Here is an 18,921-nt window from a genome sequence, read left to right as displayed (position 1 = left end):
GAGGAAGGGGTCAGGATATGCCAGTCCAGCGTTCATGGTGACCTTATAGACCATAACTACTGTGACTACCAAGAACCAACTGTATGCTTATGTACCTGGTATGTATATGCATGCATGTGCGTGTGTGTGTGTGTGTGTGCACAGTGCCTTATCTGAATTCACTGAGACCCTAAAAACTTAACTCTGTAGTTTAGTGAGAAATGATACTTGGAGACAACTATTACTATACAATAAAGTACATTTTTCTTCATTAGGGCTTACTGGTCCTATAATTGATCTTTTGTTTTGCTAACACTTATTTTGATCAGCAATGATTCGATTGCGCCAGCATGATGATGTTGCTTAGCTGCTGCGAAGAGGGAGCGCCCATGGGCTATAACGGTTTGCGAGTGTTACTGCAAAAGCACTTACTTGGAATACGGACTGCATTCCGTGCAACGTTTTTACTCCAGAAATCTGTCCAAGAGTTTGTTATCTAGTTGATAAATGAACTTTTGGACATAATATTCTGTCCAAATCTCTTTGGCTGTGTCAACATCGACAGTATCCTTAACCAACAACAACTGACTGAGTGAGACCCTGTCAAAGACAAACCTGAGTCCTCCAGATCCATTCCCCTCCTGCTGCCATGAGGGAGTAAAGGTCAGTTTCATTTACCTTCCTGCCCCAGTGGCTTCCAGGAGCTTCCCAGCATCTCCCTGTTTTCCAATTTCAATGCATCTTGAATTTAAAAAAGAAATCAAGTAAAAACAAACGGTACAAACCAACGTGCTTGGTTTCTTATTTGATCATCTCTCTAATTAAATTACAAAAGCCGCCAGTGTGGTGGAAAGAACCCTGGACTGGGAAACAGGGTATCATTTCCACTGATAATGTTAATTACCTATGTTGATTAGGAAAGTGACTCGATTAGGCCTGGATCTCCTTATCTGCAAAGGTGGAGATTGTAAAATCTTCCTTTTAGGTGAATAATGCTTCTATCTGGACCCCTCACTATAATGTTGGGATTTTCCAGATCATCATGACTTTAGAAAGATTTCTATGTGCTTTAGACCCTGAGAAATGCACAAACAAGCATAACACATCATATTCAATCTGATAACTGTCTCATTCAGTCTCAGTTGGCTAAAGATGTTAGTTGTCCTCCTCGTCATCCTCAGAGATCGTAAGTATTGTTAATTTGTTAAATCATGCACTCAGTTAATATTATTGAGGCCCTACACTGCTGTAGGAACATAGAAAACAAGACATGGTCCCCATTCTTAAGCTAAACCAAGATACATGGGTGCCCAGAGTTTGAGGACTCTGTGCTTTAAGGGGGTTAATAATTCAAGACCCTATCAAATTATATTCTTTTAAAATATGCCCAACATTTTAAGCAATGAGAGAAATGTTTTTCTATTTAACTCAAATGTATAGAATTATGCATATTTTACCATATGAGAATTTGTCTGTGGCAATCTGAGTTAATTAGGTTCACATTTTTTAGTTATTCTAGAGATATTTTAGGGAGTATAAACACAACCCCTCCTCTGCCCAAGCAGCTCACCCCTGCAATTCTGTCTGGAGATTGCAGGGTTTTCTTTTTCTTTTTGGTAATCAATTATCAAATAGATTAGAAAATGTTTATTAAGTTAAAAATTTTAAGTTTAAAACATTTATTAAAATATTTACAGGTAAACTTACTATGAAGCTATCGTTTCTTTTGTTTTGGGTATCTGAATATTTACTTTATTGTTTTTTGTTATTTTTATAAGCTTTTCAACACTCTTTGTGAAATGAGATAAGGTAGAAATAAATGATTAGATTAATTAACATTGGTGGCATTTCTATGTACTAATTTAGCTAATGTTGGCTAGTCTGTTTATATTTTACCCTGACTAAAGTTGTTTCTTTTTTGGAGAGGCAAAATCTTCCAAATAGATAACTGCTAAATAAAGAATTGCACATTCCTTTTCTTAGATTTTATACTATCCCCTATATAAATCAGTGTCTGGCAAAGTAAATTGTATTTTTCCATTAGTTTACATTGTAAAGTCAAACCATTTTTATTTGTTTATAAATTTACCTTCAATTTTATTTCAAATCTTCCGTCTTTCCCCTTCATTTTTCAGCCCTTTGAAACACTGATACAAACACTTATTTCTGAGTTGAAGAATATTGTTGGCAAATCTTTTTGTAGAGTATTTTGGCAATAAACAATAATTTCTATTCGTAAGCCATCTGCTTAGTATATTTTCTTAACTTACAGTTTATTACGTTGGGACATATCTACAAATATACATCTTTGATAAGTAATGTTTCCTGGGAATATTGAAATACAGAAGTTCAGATTTTACCATAGAAACACTTTAATTGCTAAGAATGCCAGGTGTGAGAGAACAAGACCACGTGTCTATCTAATCTTACTTCATGGAATCAAATTAATAAAAAATATAATATTAATATTCAGCATGTTATTTTTTCTTGTGAAAGAAACTAAATGAGTTTTGTATAGAAATGGCTTTTTTTTAAAAGATTTTTATTTATTTATTTGATAGAGAGAGATCACAAGTAGGCAGAGAGGCAGGCAGAGAGAGAGGGGGAAGCAGGGTCCCTGCTGAGCAGAGAGCCCGATGTGGGGCTCGATCCCAGGACCCTGAGATCATGACCTGAGCTGAAGGCAGAGGATTAAACCACTGAGCCACCCAGGCACCCCTAGAAATGGCTTTTTAAAAAAGATTTTATTTATTTATTTGACAGACGGAGATCACAAGGAGTTGGAGAGTTAGGCAGAGAGAGAGAGAGAGGAGGAAGCAGGCTCCCCGCCAAGCAGAGAGCCCAATGCAGGGCTCAATCCCAGGACCCTGGGATCATGACCTGAGCCAAAGGCAGAGGCTTTAACCCACTGAGCCACCCAGGCACCCTAGAAATGGCTTTTTGATGTGTTGTTCTCATTTGATTTTGCTAATTAGGAAAAAAAAAAACCCACTATGACATTCACTATAAATCCCAAATCAACAATTCCTTTTAAAATTTATCCAGAAGGAAACTTAATGTTCTTTTCAAGTTTTTATCCCCCATAGAAACAAAATTATTTGTCTTCAGTATATTTCTAGAATTAGTCTAATGAAACAATTTTGCTGAACAGTTTAGCTGATTTTTTTTCCTGCTTCAGAGAGTCATTATTTTAAATGGAGTCCCTTAGTGGGTGTGATCTTATATTATCTTAAAACTCAATCATAATTAACTTGCCTCTCCCAACTTTATAGAAGGAGGAACGATACTTATAAGACCTTTGCCATTCAGTGTATTTCAAAGAAGAGAATTAGGGAAGATAAGGATGCCTGTTACCAGCTGTTTATCAACTAAGAATGTTTCTGTTCTTGGGATAGTTAGGGTGTGGTTGAAGTTTAAATGATTTGTTCACAGAAAGAATTTTTTAAACACATAAATTAATCTCTGACCTTTACTAGATTGAGTCAACAAGTACAAGAGAACTCCCAGGAAGTTTTTTGCTCCTCCTCAAGAATATCAGTGAATTTGGGGAGAAAATGCCATGTATACACGTGGATGTTTTTACTCGTTATTTAATGATAAGAAAGCAAAGAGATGTCATTGTATTTTGCCTTGAGTTCTATTATAACAGATGTGCTAAGAAACGTTAAATTTTGGTGAAAAAAAATGAGGGAGAATATTAAGTAGTCAAAACTATGATTTGCGACCATCAACTGTACATCATGCTTAGCGTTTTATGAAAACCATGAGTTTATTCAATCATGATAGGGACGATGATGAGAATAGCTAACATTTGTCAAGCAGCCCTTATGTGCTTGGTATTGCTGGGCTCCTGAGGTACAACAGTGCACGTATGAGGCACGGTCCATGGACTTACAGAGGTGAAGGTGTAGACAGATCAACAGTTAGGGTATGAGGTGGTGATGGGGAAGGACAGGCTGTCGTGGAAGCATAGATTGTGGGGGGGGCCTAAGGAGAAGCTGGGGGTCACACAAGACTCTCTGGATGAACTGATATCAAAAAGTATGAGTTAGCCACAAAAAAAAAAAGGTCAAGAACAGTCTCAGAAGAAAACATGAAGCATGAAGAATGTCCAAAGGGTAGGATACACAAGATGTTTTCAAAGGACTGAGAACTTTTCAATATGGAGAAACTGAGAACACAAGCATGGAGATAATGAAACGTGAGCTTGGAAAGAAAGTTTGGGCTGCTCGTCAAAGCCATGCTTAAGGACGGGAAACAAACGTGGGATCAGAGAGTATAGTGTCATGATCCGACAAGTATGTTAGATGGATTATGCTGTTACTGTGCGGAAAAATGACGGGAGGGGGCAAGACCATTGACAACAAAGGAAATTAGTCAACTTGTAGTCGTGCAGGAGAAAAGGTGATGACAGCCTGACACCAGGGGAGGGACGTGGGAGTGGATGAAATGTGATTTGATTGACAAGGCATTTAGGGTGCAGATGTGGTCAGCCTCGGTGTTAGGGTGAGGGAGGTCGAGGAAGAAAGGTATTGCCAAGTATCAGCCATTGATTTCTGGGGGTGCAAGACTGGCATTTAATAAAATTGGGAACAGAGGAGGACGAGCTGATTTTGGGGTGAGGGAAAATAGAGCATTTAGTTCTGATGTGCAGAGTTTTAGCTGGCCATTGGATATTCAAGTGAATCCAGAACTTACATATGAGGAAATGAAACTTAAGGAGGTTAATAAGTCGTTTAGGATTGCACAGATAGGATTTTAGCCCTGGATGATCTGGCTCCAGATTCCCTGTATTAATCACTACAGAACTCTTCCAGAGATGTGGGCCTTGACAATCTGTGCTCTCTTTGCTCCTTATTTGAATCTATAGAATGGTGTCAGGATACTGTGTTCTAATTCAGCTCTGCCATTAACTGCTTGACTTTGGGCAAATCTTTAATCTTTTGGGGTCACTGTCTCTAAAAGGAAGTAGTTGAGATCAGGTCCGTATTTTTCAAAGGGGTTTTGTGAGTAAGAGAGGAAGGAGGTCAGGAAAAGAGAGGCATGAACATGTTTCCCTAGAAAAGGCTTATTACCTGGAAGGATTTCTCAAACCACAAACTCTAAACTGGGTTCTTCTCCCTCCCCCTTCTGATATTCTCCCTAGCAAGGGCATCCTTTACAGTTGAGGTTCACAGTCTTGTCTTGGGTCGTGTCCTTTAGATGTGCTCAGAGAAAAAAAACACTGATAACCCAGATGATCTCACATTCCTTCATACACTCAAAGACACTTCAAAATTCTGTTATAAATCACCTTCCTTAAATTATATAAGAGAGTAGTGTTTTTGCTTGTTTTCTTGCTATGTTTTCCTTCATTCAACGTGTACTTGCTGAATACTTACTATGGACCAGATCATGTTCTAGACACTTGAGATAAAGCAGTGAATAGGGCAAAGTCCTATCCCTAGTGCACTCACATTCTGGTGGGAGAGACAGATAATAAACTAAAGATGAACAAAAATATCAGATGATGATAAGTGCTATGCAGAGAACTTCAGTAGGAGGGCTGGTGGTGATGCTCTCACAACAGTGTAAATGTGCTTAATGCCACTGAACTGTACATGTAAAAATGTTTAAAATGGTAAAGTTAATGTTATGCATATTTACCATAATTTTAAAAAATAATTTTTAAAAAATGTAAGGCAAGGTATAATGAAATGGTGTCTTTAAAATGCTAAAAGGAAAAAACTCAAAAAATAAACCAAGAAACCCCAAACCCCAGCAACCCATAACTAGACATTAGAATTCTATGTCCAGTGAAAATATTTTTCTAAAATGATGGTGTAGACGAGAAAAACTTTTCCCTTCTTTCCATCTAGGTTTTGTGGCTGATCTGATAAATTGACATGAGACAGATTAATAGGAGAAAAACAAAAATTTAATTACATATATATGAGAGTTCAAAGACATGGGACTCAAGAACAAGCCAGGCAATTGAGGCTGATACATCACGCTGAGCTAAGGAATGGGTTGGGGCCTGGGGCTTCAAAGGGGAGAAGGGTAATTCCTAGGAGGAAAAGAAGAGCAGGTGTCTAGTAATCAGATGTTTGCCCTCCTATACAGCTAGGTCATTCAGATTAAAATCTACCCCCAGCTGCCTTTTGGGGCAGCTTAAATTGTGAAATGGGGATATTGTCAAATAAATAAAAGTTGTTCCTTTCTCTTTTTTCCCTTTTTCTAGATCTCCACTTACAATTTTTATTAGAGTGGGGCTAAAGGGAATGCTGCCAGATGAAAACCCAGGCCTACAAAAAAATAATAAAAAGCATTGGAAATGGTAAATATATGTATAAATATAAAATAGCGTATTTTAAGTCAATTCTTAAGTTATTTATGGTAGATAAAAAGGTATCTACTAAGAATTTAAAGCTAAATTATGCATAATTATACATTATAAATTATGCATAATGAAAACTGAACACCTTTGTTGTAAGATCAGAACTAGTTCAAGACTGACACAAGATTCTCACCAGTCCTACTTAGCAGCATAGTAGTCAGTGTAATATATCAGTGCAATAATGCAAGGAAAAGAAATAAAACCTACATATACTGGAAAAGAAGTAAGAAAATTATTACTGCTTGCAGGAAACATGGTTTTCTACATAGTAAACTCAAAGAATGTATATTAAAAGAAATAACTCCTACAACTAATAAATGAGTTGAAAAAAGGCATAGGCTATAAGGTCAATATTTTAAAAATCAATCATATTTTAATATTCTAGCAACAATTGGAAGTCAAAATTAAAAAAAACACTTATAATGGCTACAAAAAATGAAATAGGTAGAAATATAATAAAATATTTGTATAATCTCTGTGTTAAAGACTATAAAACACTGAAGAAAGAAATCAGAGAGGAATAAAGAAGAGATATTTTGTGTTTGTTTACGGGAAGACAAAATATTAAAAGGTTAATTCTCCCCAAATTGATATATGGATTTATCACAACCACAATAAAAAGTCCCAGCAGGACTCTTTTTAGTTATTGACCATATAACTATTTATATGAAGAGTTTTGCATGTAAAACTTTGTATGAAAATTCAAAGAAACTAGAATAGACAAAATGATTTTGTGAAAGAAAAACAAGATTGGAAGGCTCATGCTGCCTGATTTTAAAACTTACTATACTTTTGTTCTGTGAAAGACACTGTTAAGACAAGCTACAGATTGGGAGAAAATATCTGTAAATCATATATCTGACAAAGAAATCATAGCCACAATATATAAATTGCTTTCAAATTTCAATAATAAGAAAGCAAACCCTGAATAGATAGGCAAATGATTTGAACAGACACATCACCAAAGAAGACATACGGAGAGTAAATAAGCACATTAAAAAGGCTCAACATTGCTAGTCATTAGGGAAACCCAAATAAAAAACACGATGAGATACCCTTACATACCTTTTAAATGTTTTTATTTATTTTTCATTTCTTTCAAATGCTTATTATTTTTTATAATTAATTATTATTTTTTCTTACCCTAGCACATACCCTCCCCAATGTCCACCACCCAGCCACCCCATCCCTTGCACCCTCCACCCCTATAGCAATCCTCAGTTTGTTTCCTGAGATTAAGAGTCTCTTATGGTTTGTCCCTTTCTCTGGTTTTATCTTGTTTCATTTCCCCCTCCCTTCCCCCTATGATCTTCTGTCTTGTTTCTCAAATTCCTCATATCAGTGGGATCATATGATAATTGTCTTTCTCCAATTGACTTATTTCACTTAGCACAATACCCTCTAGTTCCATCCACGTCATTGCAAATGGCAAGATTTTGGGATTTTTTTTGATGGCTTCATAGTATTCCATTGTATATGTATATATCACATCTTCTTTATCCATTCATCTGTTGATAGGCATCTAGGTTCTTTCCATAGTTTGGCTATTGTGGACATTGCTGCCATAAACATTTGGGTGCACATGCCCAAATTGTTTTCCAGAGTGGCTGCACCACCTTGCATTCCCACCAGCAGCGTAGGAGGGTTCCCCTTTCTCCACATCCTTGCTAACACCTATTGTCTCCTGACTGATTAATTTTAGCCATTCTGACTGGTATGAGGTGGTATCTCACTGTGGTTTCAATTTGTATTTCCCTGATGTCAAGTGAGGTTGAGCACTTTTTCATGTGTCTATTGGTAATTTGGATGTCTTCTTTGCAGAAATGTCTGTCCATGTCCTCTACCCGTTTCTTGATTGGATTATTTGTTCTTTGGGTGTTGAGTTTGATAAGTTCTTTATAGATTTTGGATACTAGCTCTTTATCTGATATGTCATTTGCAATATCTTCTCCCATTCTGTCAGTTGTCTTTGGTTTTGTTCAGTGTATCCTTTGCTCTGCAAAAGCTTTTGATCTTGAAGTCCCAATAGTTCATTTTTACCCTTGCTTCCCTTGCCTTTGGCAATGTTTCTAGGAAGAAGTTTCTGTGGCTGAGGTCAAAGAGGTTGCTGCCACTGTTCTCCTCCAGGATTTTGATGGATTCCTGTCTGACACTGAGGTCTTTCATCCATGTAAGTCTATTTTTGTGTGTGGTGTAAGGAAATGGTCCAGTTTCATTCTTCTGCTGCCCAATTTTTCCAACACCGTTTGTTGAATAGACTTTTTTCCATTGGACAAAAATTAGTCAAAGATTAGTTGACTATAGAGTTGAGCATCTATTTCTGGGCTCTCTATTGTGTTCCATTGATCTATGTATCTGTTTTTGTGCCAGTACCATACTGTCTTGATGATTACAGCTTTGTAGTAGAGCTTGAAGTCCGGAATTGTGAAGCCACCAGCTTTGGTTTTCTTTTTCAACATTCCTCTGGTTATTTGGGGTCTTTTCTGATTCCATATAAATTTTAGGACTATTTGTTCCATTTCTTTGAAAAAAGTTGATGGTATTTTGATAGAGATTGCATTAAACCTGTAGATTGGTCTAGGTAGCATAGACATTTTCACAATATTTGTTCTTCCAATCAATGATCATGGAATATTTTTCCATTTCTTTGTGTCTTCCTCAATTTCTTTCATGAATACTCTTTAGTTTTCTGAGTATAGGTTCTTTGCCTCTTTGGTTAGGTTTATTCCTTGGTATCTTATGGTTTGGGGTGCAATTGTAAATGGGATTGACTACTTAATCTCTCTTTCTTCTGTCTTCCCTTTGATGTATAGAAATGCAACTGATTTCTGTGCATCAATTTTCTATTCTGATATTTTACTGAATTCCTGTATGAGTTCTAGCAGTTTTGGAGTGGAATATTTTTGGGTTTTCCACATATGGTATCATATCATCTTCAAAGAGTGAGAGTTTGACTTCTTCTTTGCTTATGTGGATGCATTTTATTTCTTTTTCTTGTCTGATTTTTGAGGCTATGACTTCTAGTACTATATTGAATAGCAGTGGTGATAGTGGACAGCCCTGCCATGTTCCTGACCTTAGGGGAAAAGCTCTCAGTTTTTCTCCATTGAGAATGATATTTGCTGTGGGTTTTTCATATATGGCTTTGATGATATTGAGTAATGTACTCTCTATCTGTACACTGTGAAGAGTTTTGATTAAGAAAGGATGCTGTACTTTGTCAAATGCTTTTTCAGCATCTGTTGAGAGGATCATATGGTTCTTGTTCTTTCTTTTATTAATGTATTGTATCACATTGATTGGCAGATGTTGAACCAACCTTGCAGCCCAGGAATAAATCCCACTTGGTCATGGTGAATAGTCCTTTTAATGTACTGTTGGATCCTCTTGGCTAGTATTTTGTGAGAATTTTTGCATCCATGTTCATCAAGGATACTGGTCTGTAATTCTTTTTTGGTGGGCTCTTTGTCTGGTTTTGGGATCAAGATAATGCTGGCCTCATAAAATGCATTTGGAAGTTTTCCTTCCATTTCTCTTTTTTGGAAGAGTTTCAGGAGAATAGGTATTAATTCTTCTTTAAATGTTTGATAGAATACCCCTGGGAAGCTATCTGGACCTGGGCTCTTGTTTGTTGGGAGATTTTTGATGACTGCTTCAATCTTCTTACTGGTTATGGGTCTATTCAGTTTTCTATTTCTTCCTGGTTCAGTTTTGGTAGTTTATATGTCTCTAGGAATGCATCCATTTCTACCAGATTGTCAAATGTGCTGGCATATAGTTGCTCATAATATGTAATAAGTGTGTGTATTTTTTTGGTGTTAGTTGTGATTTATCTCTTTCATTCACAATTTAATTTTGTGATTCGCGTTGCTTGATTATTAATCTTTCATTCATGATTAATTCATTAATTGATTGATTAATATCATTTCTCTTTCTCTTTTTAATAATTCTCTCTTTTTAAAGTTGGCAGGGTATCAATCTTACTTCTTTCAAAGAACCAGCTCCTAGTTTCATTGATCTCTTCTACTATTCTTTTGCTTTCTATTTCATTGCTTTCTGCTTTGATCATTATTATTTCTCTTCTCCTGCTGGGTTTAAGCTTTCTTTACTCTTCTTTCTCCAGTTCCTTCAGAGGTAGGGTTAGGTTGTGTATTTGAGACCTTTCTTGTTTCTTGAGAAAGGCTTATATTGCTATATACTTTCCTCTCAAGAGTGCCTTTGCTGTATGCCAAATATTTTGAGCATTTGCATCTTCATTTTCATTTGTTTCCATGAATTTTTAAAATTCTTTAATTTCCTGGTTGACCCATTCATTCTTTAATAGGATGATACTTAGCTTCCATGTATTTGAGTTCTTTCCAACTTTCCTCTTGTGGTTGAGTTCTACTTTCAAAGTGTTATGGTCTCAAAATACGCAGGGAATGATCCCAATCTTTTGGTACCAGCCGAGACCTGATTTCTGACCCAGAATGTGATCTATTCTGGAGAATGTTCCATGTGCAGTAGGAAAGAATATGTATTCTGTTGCTTTGGGATGGAATGTTCTGAATATATCTGTGATGTCCGTCTGGTCCAGTGTGTCATTTAAGCCCTTTATTTCCTTGTTGGTCTTTTGCTTAGATGAACTGTCCATTTCATTGAGGGGGTGTTGAAGTCCCTTACTATTATTGTATTATTATCGATGTGTTTCTTTGATTTTGTTATTAATTTGTTTATCTAGTTGGCTGCTCCCATGTTAAGGGCATAGATATTTAAAATTGTTGTTTATCTTCTTGTTGGACAGACCCTTTAAGTATGTTATAGTGTCCTTCCTCATCTCTTATTATAATCTTTGGCTTAAAATCTAATTCATCTGATATAAGGATTACCACCTCAGCTTTCTTTTGATGTCCATTAGCATGATAAATTGTTTTTCACACCCTCACTTTAAATCTGGAGGTGTCTTTGGGTCTAAAATGAGTTTCTTGTAGACAGTATATCGATGGGTCTTTTTTTTTTTTAAGATTTTATTTATTTATTTGACAGACAGAGATCACAGGTATGCAGAGAAGCAGGCAGAGAGAGAAGAGGAAGCAGACTCCCCGCTGAGCAGAGAGCTTGATGTGGGACTCAATCCCAGGATCCTGAAATCATAACCTGAGCCAAAGGCAGGGGCTTAACCCACTGAGCCACCCAGGTTCCCGGTCTTTTTTTTTTTTTAAATCCATTTTGCTACCCTGTGTCTTAACTGGGGCTTTTAGTCCATTTATATTCAGGGTAATTTTTGAAAGATATGAATTCGGTGCCATTGTATTGCCTGTAACATGACTGTTACTGTATGTTTTCTCTGTTCCTTTCTGGTCTCTCTTTGATTAGAAGACCCCCTCTAGGGGTCTTCTAAGCCTGTAGGGCTGGTTTGGTGTTTACAAATTCTTTTAGTTTTTATTGTCTTGGAAGCTTTTAATCTCTCCTTCTATTTTCAATGATAGCCTAGCTGTATATAGTATTCTTGGCTGCATATTTTTCTCGTTTAGTGCTCTGAATATATCATCCCAGTCCTTTCTGGCTTGTCAAGTATCTGTGGATAGGTCTGCTGCCAGTCTAATATTTCTACCATATTGTGTTACAGACCTCTTGTCCTGAGCTGCTTTCAGGATTTTCTCTTTCTCACTGAGACTTATAAATTTTACTAGTAGATGATGGGGTGTGGACCTATTTTTATTGATTTTGAGGGGGATTCTCTGAGCGTCCTGGATTTTGGTGCTTGTTCCCTTCCCCAAATTAGGGAAGTTCTCTGCTATAATTTGTTCCAATATACCATCTGCTCCCTCTCTCTTTCTTCTGCTTCTGGGATCCCAAATATTCTAATATTGTTTCATCTTATGGTATCATTTATCTCTCAAATTATACCCTTGTGGTCCAGTAGTTGATTATCTCTCTTTTGCTCAGTTCTTTATTTTCTGTCATTTGGTCTTCTATATCATTAATTTTCTCTTCTGCTTCATTTTTTCTAGCAGTAAGAGTCTCCATTTTATACTGGACTTTGTTAATATCTTTTTAAATTTCAACTTGGTTAGATTTTCGTTCTTTTATTTCTCCAGAAAGGGATTCTCTAGTATCTTTTATGCTTTTCTCAAGTCCAGCTATCATCTTTATAATTGTCATTCTGAACTCTAGATCTGACATCTTACTAATGTTTGTAATGATTAGACCCCAGCAGTTGGTACTGCCTCTTGTTCTTTTTTTGAGGTGAGTTTTTCTGCCATGTCATTTTGTTCAGTGAAGAATAGATGAATGAGAGAACAAAATGCTAAAGGGTAACAACGACCCCAGAAAAATATACACTGACCAAATCAGAAGAGACCCAAAACTGGAGGGAGAGGAAAGAAAAAAGAAATATGATTGTGCCGGTGAGTAGGACAGAGCCACACACTTGATTGACTTTGGTGTGTTAGAAGAAATTAGCTCCCAAAATTTGAAATAAATTAAAAAAATATATATATATATTTATTTCCATCACTCATATATCTATATAGACATATAGACATATAGATATATGAGTGATGGAAATAAATACACTTCATACATATGTATATGTATATAAATATAGATATATATACATATACATATGTAAAAATACATATATATGTATTTTTACATATATAAATATGTATATAAATATATATATATATATATAAAGTGTATTTATAAAAAATCAACTTTGAAAGACTAAAGAATTATGGGGAAAAAAAGCCATGCATTCTGGTGTGCTGTGTCCCCCTAGCACTGGTTTTTTGCTGTTCTCATTGATCGGTAAACTTGGTCTTGGCTGGATGTTCTTGCTGATCTTCTGGGGGAGGGGTTTGTTGCAGTGATCCTCAAATATCTTTGCCCTAGACGGAACTGCACTGCCTTTGCCAGGGGTCGGGCTAAGTAATCTGCTCGGGTTCGCTCTCTGGAGCTTTTGTTCCCTGAATGCTTTTCCATAGAGCTCTTGAGGACGGGAATAAAAATGACTGCCTCCCAGTCTTTGCCCAGAGATGCTGAGAGTTCAGGGCCCCACTGTTCAGTGCGCCCTCAGAGAAAAGCAGTCAATCCTCCCATCTCCCTGTTCTCAAGCCACACTCCAAGCTCACCCAGCCTGTGACTGAGCATTTCTGTCTCTGGTGTATGGCCCCATTTAGAGTCTCCAAACCCAGCAGATCCCTGCTGCTCTGCTCTTCTGGCAGATGAAGGTGGGTCTCCCCAGATCTGCCACTTGTGGGGTCCCTGCTCAACTAGCTGTGGTCCGACTGTGCCTCAGATCACGATTTAAGGTAACTCCAAGCTGAGAGCTCACTCCTCAGCTTTATGTCTTCCCCTGGCTTCCCTGCTCGGATACCTGGGGGCTCTCCCACCCTCAGACACTCCTGGTCTTTCTGTGACCCCAAGGGACCCGAGACCACACTGTCTCAGCAAGGACTCCACCCCTACTCAACCTCTGGAGCGATGTCCCTCAGTGGAGCTGACTTCTTAAAGTTCTGATTTGGTGCTCCACTGCTCTACTGCTTGCCAGGAGCCGACCCCTCCCCTCCGTAGTCTATATTCCCATCACTTTGGATTCACTTCTCCGCACGTCCTACCTTCCAGAAAGTGGTCACTTTTCTGTTGCTAGAATTGCTGCTCTGCTTCTCTTCAATCTCCTGTTGAGTTTATAGGTTTCAGAATGGTTTGATAACTATCTAGCTGAACTCCTAGGACAGGATGAAATTTAGGTCTCCTAGTCCTCTTAGGTCTCCTAAGTCCTCAAATCTTAAAATGTTTAATTAAAAAAAAAGAAACTAATGATTCCAAGTCCTGGTGAGGCTGTAGAACTCTCATACATTACTGATAGGAATGAAAATGGTATAGCTACTCTGGAAAACAACTTGTTAATTCTTTGTAAAGTCAAACATACACATACCATATAATGTAGTAATTATACTCTTATGTATTTACCTTAGAGACATGAAAACTTATGCTCAGTATTCAAATTTAAAACTGTATTCAAATAATTGTGGCAGTGTGATTCATAATGACACAAAACAACCTAAATATATTTACTTTGGGTAAATGAATAAACAAACAGTTGTACATCCATTAAATGAAACACTACTGAGGAATAAAAAGGAAAGAACTACTGATACTTTCAACAACATGGATGCATTATGCCAATCAAATGTATTATGCTGAGTGAAAGAAGCAAGGCTCAAAAAGTGTTGTATGAAATTCTGAAAGGAACAACAGTGTAAGGATAGAAACAAGATTTAAGGGTGAGGGGAAGTTTTTGATTACAAAGTTTCCACAGGGGGGAATTTTTTGGAGTGAAGGAACTGTATCCTGACTGTGATGGTTGTTATAGCATGCTATAATTTCTTAAAACTTATAGAACTGTGCAGCAAAAGAGGGGGATTTTTACCTTGTGTAAATTTAAAAATGATTTTTTAAAATAATGGGAAAAGAAACAAAATGGAATTGATTCTGAAAATACTTTAAAATAATTTTTTATGTAAAAAAATTCCTAAATAAAATTCCTAAATAAAAACCCAGAGAAATTTTTAAAAACAGGGTGAGGAATTTGTGGACAGTGTCTTTTAGGGGAACACTACTTCCAGTGACCACTAGAGGCAGCACAGAGACAACTAAAACCTCTCAGGCAATCCAGACTGTAAACCGCAAAAATAATCACAATCTCCACCCCGCCTTTGGAAAACCTGGAACTGCACAATTTGCAATTCTGGGTTCCTCCCTTTGTTTCACTCACTTCTGTTAGGAGGAAGGTAGGGTGGGCAGGACAGCGTGCCACACAAGCATTTGGAGCAGTTGCTTGAACCCTGGGGCATGGAGGGCCATGCCTGGTCTCAGGAACCCCTGAATGACAGCATGGAGCGCTATAGTCACTGTAGGCTGGTGGAGGGGGCACTTTCTGGGGGAGCATGTGCCTCTGCTCAAACTTCTAACCCTCTCACTGGTGCCCACAGATTGCAACCAGAACATGAGACGAGACAGAAAATTTAAGCATCACAAACGCGAACTTGCTTAGTGTGGCAGAATGCCTGAGGGAGCCGGGAGATGCTGAGAGAGGGAAGGAGAGACTAGAGAAAGGATGAGGAGAAAGGTGAGTGTCTGAGCAGAGGCCAACTCAGCCTCACCTCATTTTTCCCTTTTGCTTTAGTTTTTCTCCTCCTCTTTCCTCTCTTCCTCTCTCTTCTCACTCTCCACGGCCAGCCCTACATGTTCCCTCCTCTCTTGGACTTTTCTGTGTCCTTCAGTCCTCTCTCTTCCTGTCTCACAGCTGGCTGAGTAACACACAGGTCCCGAATGTGGCAGAGAGCAGACCAAAGGAGAGAAGGGTCCATTTCCTGTGGCTACCATAACAAATTATCACAAGTTGGTGGCTCATAGCAGCACAGATTTATTCTGCCATAGTTGGGGAGGCCAAAAGGCTGAACTCAAATTGTTGGCAGGGCTGCACTTCCTCTGGAGGCTCTAGGAGAGAACCCTCCCTGCCCCTTCTGGCTTCTGGGGGCTCCAGGTGTTCCTTGGGTTGTGGCTGCATCTGATCTCTGCCTCCCTCTTCCTGTGGCCCTCTCCTCCTTTCCCAGTGTGCTCCTCCTCTGTGTCTCAAGGACACTATTGGATTTAGGGCCCACCTGGATAATCTAGGATGATCTCCTCTTAGGATTCTTAACTTATGAATCTGCAAGGACCCATTTTCCAAATAAGGTGTTATTCATAGATCCTGACAGTTAGGACATACCTTCCACAGGGACCACCATTCAGCCCACGATGGCTGAGATCCCGGTCATCCCGCCCTCCAGACAACATTCAGTTCTTCCGGTCTTGCTCATTCAGTAAGGCAAACACTTACTGGTGATGAATGATTACTTAGCCTTACACTAGAGTAGAACAAATGAGAAGTAAATGCAATTCATGGGTCCTGTACTTAGGGAATTGATAGTCTAATTGGAGATTTGCAATAAATCCTAAAAAAAAAAAAATTCCTACAGAAAACCAACATAACTGAAGACTGTTAGAGAATACAATCATTCAATAATGTCATGTAAAAATGTAATTAAAAGGAAACTGGTTAGAGATCCTGGAATAGCATATCTCGTGATTAAAGAATAATTAAAGCAATACCATGATCGAAAAAAATGGACAAAGGAACAGAGAGTTCACATGAAAGTATACAAATTAAATATTCCAAAAGATACTAAGCCTATTCATAATAAGAGAAATGCAAATGAAATTACTTTGATATATATGTCATTTTTTACCTATTACATAGGTAAAACCCAAAAGTTAGATAATGTTCTCTTGGCGAGGATATGGAGAAAGCGTCAGTTCATTCTTTGCTGGTGAAGTGTAAATTGATACCACCTTTATAGTTGCAGTTGGATGACATCTATAAAACTTGTCCATAAACATACTGTGGAATGCATATTCTTTGACCCAGCATGCCTACTTCCAGGATTTTATTTCACAGAAAAATTTATACAGGTACGAAATGATGTATGTTCAAATTATCCTATGTTGCATTGTCATAAAAAGCACAATATTAGAAATAACCCAGAGATTTTGCTATTAGAAATCTGGGGAATATGGCTGTCAATGAAAGGACAGAGCTCAGTCCTGAGGAAGTCCTCTTTGGGTGGGGAGTTCCCACAAGTCAAGTCCCCTCTTCAAGGCCCTTGTCCATCATTCCTCTCAAATAGCAAGCAGCTTCCATCCCAGTGAGTGTTTCTCTGCAGCACCGCTCTCTTCCTGACCTCAGTTTCTGCAGTAGTCTCCAGCATTTCATGGAAAGTGTTACAAAACCCTGTGAGGTCCATGGCAAAGAAGAAGATGGAAGCACATGCCCCCATCTACCCAGCGGCGGTTCTGGGCAGGCTGACATAAATATGCAGGGCCTGGATTCATCACAGCCCATAAAGATATTCCCTTGGGATAAAACAAAACAAAACAACAAAAACCTGATAAATGTTCAACTTGTACCCTTCGGAGGAAATACAGGTGTCTCTATATGCACACACACATACACACCCATGCACACACAGTACACATACATTCATGTACATACTTATTCACTCCAAAGTTCAGCCCATGAAAAATCAATTTGTTAGGAAAAGCCCACATCAATAGATCTGTGTTTCCAGACTGAGTCCCTCTTTCCTGGAGTAGAAAAAACAAAGTATTTGAATTCAGAAGACTATTCTCTACTCTCTACAACTTACTACCCATAAAACCTCACATGATAACTTTCTTTGCGATTCCAGTTCTCTTAAAAAAACTGGGGACAAATGTGATACCTGCCAAATCAGTAAGCTTTTGCTGCCTTATGAAACAGGCCCAAATTTAGTAGCTTACAACACTGACAACTAATTTGTGCACAGTTCTACAGGTCACCACTTTGGACTGGGATCAGCTGGGTGGTTCTGGTATATTCTAGCTACCTCCTGCATTTGCAGTCAGTGACCAGGTTGCCAGTGGTTGTTTTGGTCTCAGGTGGCCTCAGAAGATAGCTTATTTCTGGTTCATGTTGTGTGTCTCCTTCAATTAGCTATGCCAGACTTGTTTCAAGTAGGTGGCAGGTCCCAAGAAAGAGTCAAGCTCATGAGGCCCCTTGAGGCCTACTTTTGGACTGAATTGTGTTCCCCTAAATTCATATGTCGAGTCCCTAAATCCCCAGTGCAGCTACATTTGGAGATAGGAACTATAATGAAGCAATAAAGGTTAAATGAGGTCATTAAAGGAAGCCTGGTTACTCAGTTGGCTAAGCATTTGCTTTTGGCTCAGGTTATGATCCTGGGGTCCTGGGATTGAGTCCTCTGTCAGACTACCTGCTCACTGGGGAGTCTTCTTCTCCCTCTGCCTACTGTTCTCTCTCTTTTTCTTTCTCTCTCTGATAAATAAATATAAAAAATCTTTAAAAAAAATAAATAAGGTCATGAAGGAAGATCTTAATTTGATTGGACTGTGCTCCTTCCAAGAAGAAACAAAGACACCAGAGGTCTTCCTCTCTTCCCAGGACCACAGAGAGGACATATGGGACACAGTGTGAAGGTACCTATCTGCAAGCCAGGAAGTGAGATCACATCAGAAACCAACCTGATGGCACCTTGACCTTGGACTTCAGTTATCTCCAGAAGTGTGAGAAAATAAATTTCTGTTGTTTGAGCCACCCAGCTGACAGTATTTTGTTATGACAGCCTGAGCAGACCAGTACACTTGGAGTTGGTGGAATATCACTTCTACTGTATTCTGCTGCCAGAGTAAGACACTAGAGATGAGGCCAAAGGCAAAGGTTAGGAGATGGACTCCATATCCTGATGGGAGGCACTGCAAAGTCACATATCAAAGGGGTCTGGGTATAAGAATAATACTCTAACCCATCTGCCACACACCATTTTTGTATGGATTTCATGAATTTATGGATACGAAAGCACTTCCTCAGTGATATAGTCCTATATAAATGCTAACTATCCTCAGCATCTGGTCCTGCTTGGCAGCAGTTGCGACTGTTTCTTAACTACGAGGTGACGAGGTGATGTAGATGTGTCTGAGTA

The 18,921-nt window shown here is 38.3% G+C and overlaps 1 long non-coding RNA gene across 1 annotated transcript in view; it reads left to right on the top strand.

Annotated features, from left to right (window-relative positions):
• LOC131829565 (uncharacterized) overlaps window positions 1-18,921 on the top strand; it is a 142,046-nt gene that overhangs the window by 76,590 nt on the left and 46,535 nt on the right. The window contains exons 6-10 of the long non-coding RNA XR_009352911.1: window positions 309-642; window positions 6,200-6,295; window positions 8,429-8,525; window positions 15,334-15,470; window positions 18,384-18,505. This is a non-coding gene — a long non-coding RNA (uncharacterized LOC131829565). The remainder of the gene's footprint in view (window positions 1-308; window positions 643-6,199; window positions 6,296-8,428; window positions 8,526-15,333; window positions 15,471-18,383; window positions 18,506-18,921) is intronic.

This window comes from Mustela lutreola, chromosome 4, assembly GCF_030435805.1.
Source record: "Mustela lutreola isolate mMusLut2 chromosome 4, mMusLut2.pri, whole genome shotgun sequence".
NCBI classification, from domain to species: Eukaryota; Metazoa; Chordata; class Mammalia; order Carnivora; family Mustelidae; genus Mustela; species Mustela lutreola.
Note: the sequence above shows the minus strand (reverse complement) of the source record. Positions and strands in the feature narration are given on the sequence as shown.